At 46.9% G+C, this 9389-nt stretch overlaps 1 protein-coding gene across 1 annotated transcript in view; it reads left to right on the forward strand.

The window, feature by feature from the left end:
* Positions 1 to 9100: 9100 nt before the first annotated feature.
* The window catches only part of ERI3 (ERI1 exoribonuclease family member 3), a gene marked incomplete at its 3' end in the record, with an annotated part of 75994 nt that continues 75705 nt past the window's right edge, over positions 9101 to 9389 (forward strand). Inside the window, exon 1 of the mRNA XM_021717418.1 lies at positions 9101 to 9114. The remainder of the gene's footprint in view (positions 9115 to 9389) is intronic.

Below are 9389 nucleotides of genomic sequence, written 5' to 3' on the forward strand. Positions count from 1 at the left end.
TTACCCCCAATTTACAGAAGAGAAAACTGAAGCTTAGAGAAGTTAAGCCTCTTGCCCAAGGTCACCCAGCTAATAAGTAGTGGAATTGGGCTATGAACTCAGGGAGTCTGAGTCTGATTCAGAGCCTGTACTCGTAACCACTATTATTGTTTGCTGCCTCTGGTTTTACAAATTGACTTATCCCAGAATTGGGAGGAGGACAGGGGAGGACTCAGGTTTTGTTCAGATAGGGAATTGATTTAGAGGTCAGAGTCAACAGTTAGGGATAAACAGGCTCATCTCTGGATGGGGCTGCAGAAGTGGTGGGACCCCAGGGAGCACCGCTGAGACAGGTCTCATTTAGCATGTTTATGACAGGTCTGGCAGAGGGCAGCTCAGGGAAAGCTGCCCCTTTGGCGATGGAGATGACACCAAATACTTTTGGGCAGGGAAATGTCTTGCCTTTTATCTTCCCCTGGCCTCTTCACCCCCACCCCTTACCTGACATTTTACTGGATATAGAGCAAATATTCAATAAACAGCTTCTAAAATATAGGTGCCAAAAAAAGTGAAGAGTCACAGCCATCTTGAAGGAGACTCAGCAGAAAAAAAAATGCTGTGCACCTGCTGATGTGAATGGATGCATTTATGGAGAGTGGGAAGATGGGGAAGGTGGGAAGATGGGGAAGGTAGGCCAGAGATCAGCAGCATCAGCCTCACCAGGAAAGTTGTTAGAAATGCAGAATCAAGGCCTTTTCTAGACTCACATAATCACAGTTTGCATTTTACAAGATCCTCAGGTGATTGGAATGCACATTAAAGTTTGAGAAGCACTGCTCTAACACAGAACTGCCTGGCTTTAACAATTTTCTTCATCCTTCCCCCACACACTGTGGCTTTCTATTCCCCTCAAGATCAAGTCTAAACACCTTAAGAAACCTCCTAAGACTATGCAGGATCTAATCTTTGCCTATGTCTTCAAACTTCTCTTTCATCACTCCCTTTGCCACGTTTTCTGCTCCAATCCTAAATTTCTTTCCATCCCCAAGTGGGTCATTGTTTTGCCTAGTGCCTTTCCTCATGTTATTCTCTTTACTTGGAATGCCCATCCCTCTTCACTCCTTTCTTCTCCCCTTCTTGGTCTGGAAAATTTCTACTTAACCTTTAAGACTTGAATTAAATGTCACCTGTTCTGGGAAACCTTTCCAGGCTGTGATAGATGGGCTCATCTTCAAACCCTCATTGCAAATGGTCTTTATAATTATAGTTAAATGACAATTATCTCCTTACCAGTATGTCTACCCCATCAGGACATAAGCTCTATGAGGGCAGGGATGGCGTCTATTTTTTCATGTTCCTGTCCTGTGCTTTCAAAGAGCCTAGCATAAAGTAACTATTCAAAGAATGTTGACTGGTGAAAAAGCATACACTTGGAAGAGGTTGGGCTATAGCTCTTCGTTAGGACTATGCTGGAGTTGCTGGAAGAGATGTGCTCCTAAAAGGCCTCCAGCACACTCAGGTCCTGGGGGCTATGGTAAGACACTGCTTAGAGAGTAAGGTTGCTCAGAGCCCCTTCCCTGTGGATTAGTGAGTGCTGTGAAGGGCAGGATGTACAGGTAGGGCTTGGAGGCTTAGAAGAGGGAGGGAACAACCACTCAGAGAGTCAGGAAATGTTTCTTGGAGCAGGGCATGGTTCACCAGGAGTTCAACAGGTGGTGATGGGAACAGGGAAGGCACTCCTAGTTGAGAGAAAAACACCAGTAAAGGCTTGAAGGCAGAAAAGTGTAAAACACCTTGATGACTAGTAATTAGTCCCTTGGGCCTGGAAGAAAGACGTTAAAAGAACTACTAGAAAATAAGGCTGGAAGTGTAGGCTGGAACCCAAGTGTAGAGGATTTGACTATCAAATCAGGACCAGGAAGGAGGAGCTTTGAAACCACAAGGGGTCCAGTGTAATGATGAGGTCCTACTGGTCTGGGAAGGCAGGAGAGCGCGGCAGGCAGTAAAAGGAGCTTATTTGCTAAATCCTGGAGAGGAAGGCAGTGTAATGAAGGTCCTGATGGGTTTGGAGCTGATACTTGTCTACTTCCAGTGTGGACGGGTAGGCAACATCCTCTGATCCAAATATCTATTTGAATCTCCTAATTTATAAAGGGGCTGAAAAGCCTCTCAGAGAAAAACAAATAAATTTGAACCAACCCCGTAATTGGATCAGGTATACACCAGCATGATGACAGCAGGAGGTATGGATAAACCAATGGCTACCATATTGCTGAAAGGGCCAGCAGAGCTTCAGAGAGACTTAATGACAGAGGAGAAAGGAGTCTATGGAGTGAGCCAGCTTCCACTATTGGATTAAAGGCAGAAGAGGGATCAGGCCTCTGGTTCAGCATGATGGCTCTTAAACTCACCCATCCTGGCTACTCTGGTGGTAGTAGATATATACAATGAGAAGGAAAAGGGATGTTTGAATAAATGTAAAGAACTGCCTCTGAAACACTTAAGAGCTCAAATAACCCTGCTGTGGGATTCCACATCCCCCTAACTGTAATATGGACAAAGTCATCTTATCTTGCAGGAGAAAGCTATGTGATCGTGCTGTCATACCTTAAGAATTGAGCACATGGGCCAGGTTTGGTGGCTCAGCCTATAACCCCAGCACTTTGGGAGGCCGAGGCGAGTGGAATGCCTAAACCTGAGGGTTCAAGACCAGCCCAGGCAATTTGGCGAGATCTTGTCTCTACAATAAATAAAAAATTAGTCAGATGTGACAGTGCACGCCAGTTGTTCCGGCTACTTGGAAGGCTGAGGCAGAAGGACTGCTGGAGCCCAGCAGGTCAGGCCGTGAGCATGCCACCACACTCCAGCCTCAGCAACGGAGTGAGATTCCAACTAAAAAAAAAAAAAAAGAAAAAATTGAGCACATCAAGCAGAGGCTTCAAGGCTAGCATTCATGATGTGCCTAGTGATAGAAGCCAGAGGAGCACAGTAGCTTGAACAGAGAGGGGTACGATTGTGGTTTCAGGGGGAGTATTGCTAGGGACTGGTATTTTTACAGAAGCAGGTGGGAGCCTAGAATTAGCAAGACCCGTGTATTAATGTGAAAATAAACTCATTTGTACCATGAACCAGTATAGATAATAGGTTTGGGAACACATATATTGCTACAGATGAACTACAAGGCAGACCAGGGAATTGAACTTGACTAGAAACAGAGCCAAGAGGAGGCAGCAGTTTCCGAGTGGGTTTGGAAAGACTGAGGGATCCTGGCCTGTAGAAGAGACTTCAGCACCACTTCAAATGCTGACATCTGATCAGTGATAAGAAAGCATCAGTAGGCTGGGCTCAGTGGCTCAGCCTGTAATCCCAGCACTTTGGGAGGCCGAGGCGAGTGGATTGCCTGAGCTTGCAGGTTTGAGGCCAGTCCAGGCAACTTGGGGAGACCTCATCTCTACAATAAATAAAAAATTAGACGGGTGTGGTAGTGCACCTATAGTTCCGGCTACTTGGATGACTGAGGCAGAAGGATTGCTGGAGCCCAGTAGGTCGATGCTGGGGTGGCCATGAGTGTGCCACTGGACTCCAGCCTGGGCGACGGAGTGAGATTCCAACTCAAAAAAAAAAAAAAAAAGCATCAGTAGACGAGAGAGAGCTAAACTTGAAAACTTGAAGGTGAGATGGGAAAAGGCAAAAAGTAGGCGTGCTTGTGGTTGATGACCTACCTCAAAGAGAAATTGATGAAAGAAACTTCACTTGCTAAGTACCTACCTTTTGCTGGGTGGGCACTGTGGTAGGTTCTTATGCTGGGTGGGCACTATGGTAGGTGCTTTCTTCACTATATTGGTGATGCAGGCATTATCTTCATTTTATAGTTGAGGAAACAGGCTCAGAGAAGATGACTTTACTTTTCATCAAATGGATGTATATGGCACATAAAGATGATTAAGACACAATCTTGTTCCTTAAGGATCTCAGAATATTGTAGGAGAGAGACACAGGGGCAAATCATTTTATTACACACTGGTCCTTAGACAAGAGTAGGTGTAAGCACAAGGTGCAATAAAACACAAAGAGGTTTCTCAAGTTAGAGAGTCAGTAAATGTCAGAGCCAGGATTCAAATTCTGGACTGTCTAGGTCCAAACCTTAGCACCTTCCACCATTTTGGTTGCACAGATATAGTTGTCTGGACCCTTGTCATAGACTAAGTTATGAGGAAAGACAGAGACAACTGCTGCTAGCAGGGAATTTTTAAGAGCAAAGAGAGGGCATTGGGAATTGGGATGTGGTTCATACAGGTGACCCAGTTGCACAGCAGAAAGCATGATGCTACCCTCAAGGTAAGCACGCATAGAGACTTTCCTGGGACAGGACTGGTTCCAGAGCCTAGAGGCAGCAGCAAATGTTTCTAGCTATGGGAGCCCTGGGATACTAGAGGAAAGAAATCTGGCTGATCTTATAGAGAGGCCAGAGAGTAGAGGGTTTCAAAATTCAAACTGGGGTTGAGAGAAGGGACCATACTAGGAGTGGCAGTGTGGATATGAGAATGAAATCAGTTATTGGGCTGGAAGGAGAACTTGCTCACTTTCTAGGATCATCATCTCCTTTTCGCTTCTGTTGGGTTCCATAGATCCTGACAGGATTGTTGCCTTTTTGAAAGCAACTCCTTTGCTTTCAATCTTTGCTTTTTCATCCCTTCTGAGCACCAGATCCAGAAGAAGCCTCAGGCCCTGATCTTTTCTAGGGGTACTTTGTTTCTAACTAGTGACTGGATAGCCCAAGCAGACCTTGTACAGGTAGGACAGAGCTGTGGGATTCATGACATTTGTGAGCCACACCTCTGGGACATGTGAATCACAACTCTCTCTGGGCCAGTGGGCAAAGCAAGGTGAAGTCAGAGGATTTGAGGAGAGGATGCTAAGACTGAGAGGGAACAGAGAGTAGGCAGAGAGTGGAGCAGCTTGGGGAGAGAACCTCCTGGGCAGGTGGCTCCATTTGATTTCCGATTTAAAGGGGAGGCTTAGATAGCCAAGAAGAAAAAGGCTAATAAGAAAAATATTAAATTGCAGTGTGTGTGTCCCCAGGGACTTCCTGTTGCCATGACTGACCTCCCAGAGAGCGCCATTCGTTCCCGAGCATGGCAGCTTTATAGGCACTTGTAGGCCTGCAAAGAACACCAATTTGCTGCTGCAGTTTGTTTTGATAACTGAAACTTTCAATAAATCTATATTAAAATCAAAGGGAAAATTAACTAGGCCCCAGTGAGGGGCACGGAGATAAGGGAACACATTACCACACTGGCCTCAGCCACCCCACATCCATCTCTTAGTTCAGATTCAGGTCACCAGGGAGATGAATGGTTCAGGCTCCTGGGGAACAGCCCTGGGGAGAGCAGAAAGCCGGCATGGCCAGGTCCAGCTCCCACTGCTCCTCGAGTGGCAGAAGACTGCTGGTGGTGAGGGTAAGGGGACAAGGAGGTGGAGGTGGAGTGGTGGTGCCACAGTGGGAAGAGAAGTTAGAGAGAGGGGTGGGGGAAGGGCGAGAATAATAATATAATAATAGCCACTATTTACTGAACTCTTTATTCTAGGTACTGTGCTAAGCAGTGGTATATTTAATTCTAATAAGGGGTAAGTACTAGTATTATCTCCACTCTAGAGATGAAGAAACTGGACCTCAGAGAGGTATGTGACTTGCCTAGGGTCACAGATGGAGCCACGACTCAAACCTAAACACAGGCTGTCTCTGAGCCCACTCTCCTTGTAACTACACTATTCTGTCTTATGTTGCTTACAGGGACTACGGACGGCTGCAGCAGTTTTTCCAGCTCCCAGATAAAATGATTTCAGACTCAATCTAGGTTCTCTTGGCTGTGCCAAAATTTGGGGCTGTCATGAACTGTCCTTAGGTCCTGTGTTCCCTGCCCTTTGATTGCTGGTTAAAGTCCTAGCTTTGACGTCCACCATGCTGTTTTTCCTGATGGTTTGATGGGGTAGCAGAAGATCCAACTTGGTCCTCTCCTTGGTTTCTGCTCTCAGTGTTCACTTTAGCTCAGTCACTCAATCCAGTAGCCAGGAGTTTTCCCAGGGTGTATCTCTGTCTGTGTACTGGAGTCAATGTATCTGCCTTGCCAAAATCACTTGTCCTAACAAGTGCACTCTTAACCCCAGCCATCGGCCACTTGTTTATTGGACAGCTCCACTGTCACTGCTACCTCATCACACATCTGCTTACCTTAGTCTCCCCTGGCATGAGGGTTGGGTTTTGACACAGCCTCCAATGTGCCCACTTTGGTTGGACTGCAGTGGACCCACTCTGACCAAACCAGAGACTTTGACTCCTCCTACTATTTCTATTCTCAGATGAATAACTGTGCTTCAGGGTGTGGAATCTGGCATTCCCTGTGGCTACCAGAGTAGTGGGGTAATGTAACCCTTCCTTTCTCCCTATCAGAGACAATGGTTCCACATGGTCTGTCTAGGATACATCCTGTATAACAGATCAACTAGTTGTGTTTTCTTTGAGGCTCTGGCCAACTTCTTTGTAATACACTATCTTGTATTTTCTTCACCTCCTTTCCTGCCTCACTTCCTTTTTCTCCTCACTCTTTTTATTTACTTTAAGAGACATGGTCTCACCATGTTGCCCAGGCTGGCCTTGAACTCTTGTGATCCTCCTGCCTTAGCCTCCTGCTTCCAGAGTAGCTGGGACTACAGGTATTTGCCACCGAGCCTGGCTCCACTCACTCTTGGTGTTTTGGGATTATACTCCCCAATTAAATTTGAGCACATAACCTTTGGATAGCACACAACAGAGCCAAAGCTTGAGGGAGCCAAATGCTGGGTCAGATGGCAGTGCAAGGCACCAAGTGTATACTGAGTTCTGAAACTGTCCTGTTATTTGAATGTATTTTTCTTGGTCTTTGTACAAAAATAACTTACAGTCTAGCAAGACCTAAAAGCTGTACAGTTGAGCCCTAGAGCACCAAGAAGGAAAGAGCACATTCTGGGGAAGTCCTGGGCACTATGGAAGGCTCCATGAAGAGCTGGGCATTAAATAAAGCCTCCAATTCATAGCATACATTTATTTCATTCTTTTTGTTTTTTGAGTTGGCGTCTCACTCTGTCGCCCAGACTGGAGTGCAGTGGCACACTCCCAGCCACTGGAGCCTCGACCTGCTGGGCTCCGGCCTTCCTTCTGCCTCAGCCTTCCGAGTAGCCGGAATTACAGGCATGTGCTACCACACCCAGTTGATTTTTTGATTTATTGTAGAGATGAGGTCTCACCAAGTTGCCCAGGCAGGTCTCGAACCCGTGGGATCAGGCAATGCACTCACCTCAGCCTCCCAAAGCGCGGGATTGCTGGCTGAGCCATTGAGCCTGGCTCATTTATTTTATTTTTATGGCTATGAAGATTGACTGTGTCCTACTCTCAGGCCAGAACTTAGAATTTAACAAAGGATATAACAAAGTCATCTCACTGCCTCTTATTTGTCTTTTTTTCCCTTTTATTTTAGAGACAAGGTCTTGCTCTGTTGCCCATTTCGTAATGCAGTGGGGCGATCATAGCTTACTGTAGCCTTGAACTCCTGGCCTCAAGCAATCCTCCCACCTTGGCCTCCCAAAGTTCTGGGATTACAGATGTGAGCCACCATGCTGGACCTTATTTGTCATATTTGTATATTTACTTGTCTATTGTCCATTCTTCCTCCTCCCCCTTCTCCAATTTAAAAGCTCCTTGGGGATACAAGTTTTGTGTGTCTTATTCATTATTGAATCCTCAGCAACAGAAAGCAGTGCCTGACAAGACAGGCATTATAAATATATGTGGATTAACTGACAAATTGGGGTTAATATCTAGGTAACAACAGGAGGAGGAAGACCCAGCTCCAACTCCAAGAAATGGAGAATAGGCAGATGTGCCTATTCTATACTGACCTTGGTATAAGTCTGTCCTTGCTGCTGTTTATTCCCACATTTGTTCACAGACATTTACTGTGGGCCTGCTCTATGCCTAGCACTGTGCTGAGTATTATTGATACAGCATAAACAATATGGAAATAGTGCTTTTCCTAAAGGAGCTTACAGTCCTAGAGGAGAGACAACAAGGAAATAGATAATTATAAAACAGTGTGATAAACGCTGTGGGTACACAGTAGAATCACCTAACTTATTAAGTGGATGGAATTTAGAAAGACATTCCCTGATTTGGGAATTACCAGGTAATCAGCTCAGGCGGGAACCAGTATGTCAGGGTCAGATCTCAGTTGTGGTAGGGCTCAGAAATGACATCATTGTCTTAAGCAAAAATATGCAGATGGCACGCAGAGGGACTTGGTAACTGAAACTGGGCCCAGAAGATGGGTTCTGACTGACTGGGAAGCTGTCTAAGCCATCATTGGTTTAGCCAATGCTAGGGTTTCTCAGCTCACAACCCAGGACTTAAAACTTCCCAGAGAGGCATAACCAAGACGAAGAAACACACTGCTGGTGTTTCACTCTGGCCAGAGTTTTTTCCAGCTCACTGGAGAGACTGACTGTGGAAGCTTCTCACATCTGAGGCCACAATCCTTTTAAGCATGAAGTTTCCTCTGAGTGAACCTGAACAAATCAGTTATCTTTTCCTTAGAAATACCCTTCAGAAATCTCAACATTTTCCTCTTAACCTAACCTCTCCTCCTCTCAGGTCTCCTCCAGGCTCTCATCAGAGAGTAGTTGATAAATAATAATGACTTGTTGAATGAATGAATCATGAGAAGGTGTCATCTAAATAGAACCAGTCACCTTGTGAGCCTATACTCACCTTATGGGTATATTGAGAAAGGAGGTGGGAGACCTGGGCCGCTCTAAGACCTTAGAAAGTTTTCGTTTAAAAAAAAAATTCCTTGCACAGCTCACAAGTGACCTCCGCCTTCTCTTGAGTAGGTGCAACCTTAAAACTACAAGTCCCATCAGGCCGGCTGTCAGCAGTCACCATCTTGACACACCTTAGCGCGCATGTCGGCGGGAGAGCGAGCATTTGGGGAGACGAGGCCCCGCCCCCTGCAGCCCATTGGCCAGAGGGGCCGGCTGCGGTCTCAGCGGTTGGCCACAGCGCCCGCCCGTCTGCCTCGTCGGTCGGGGTCAGAGTGCGCGGAGGTGAGTCGGTGTGTTGTGGACTCGTGGTGCTGGCTGCCGTTGTTGAGGCGGCCGGGAACGGGCGGTGGGGAACCGGCGGAGCTGGCCCTGCCTCTGCCCGACTGGCGCCACAGTCGGTGCGGGCCGCGCCCGCCGCCGTCAACTGTCCTGAGCGCCTGCTGAGGCCGAGGGAGACGTCGGGGCCTGCATCTGGAGGGAGCCTGCCGCGCTGGCCCCGAGGAGGGGGCGTTGCCATGGCGACAGCCTCTCCCGCAGCTGACGGGGGGCGGGGGCGG

Source organism: Carlito syrichta, unplaced genomic scaffold (assembly GCF_000164805.1).
Source record: "Carlito syrichta isolate Samal-C Ts95f unplaced genomic scaffold, Tarsius_syrichta-2.0.1 Scaffold309730, whole genome shotgun sequence".
NCBI lineage: Eukaryota > Metazoa > Chordata > Mammalia > Primates > Tarsiidae > Carlito > Carlito syrichta.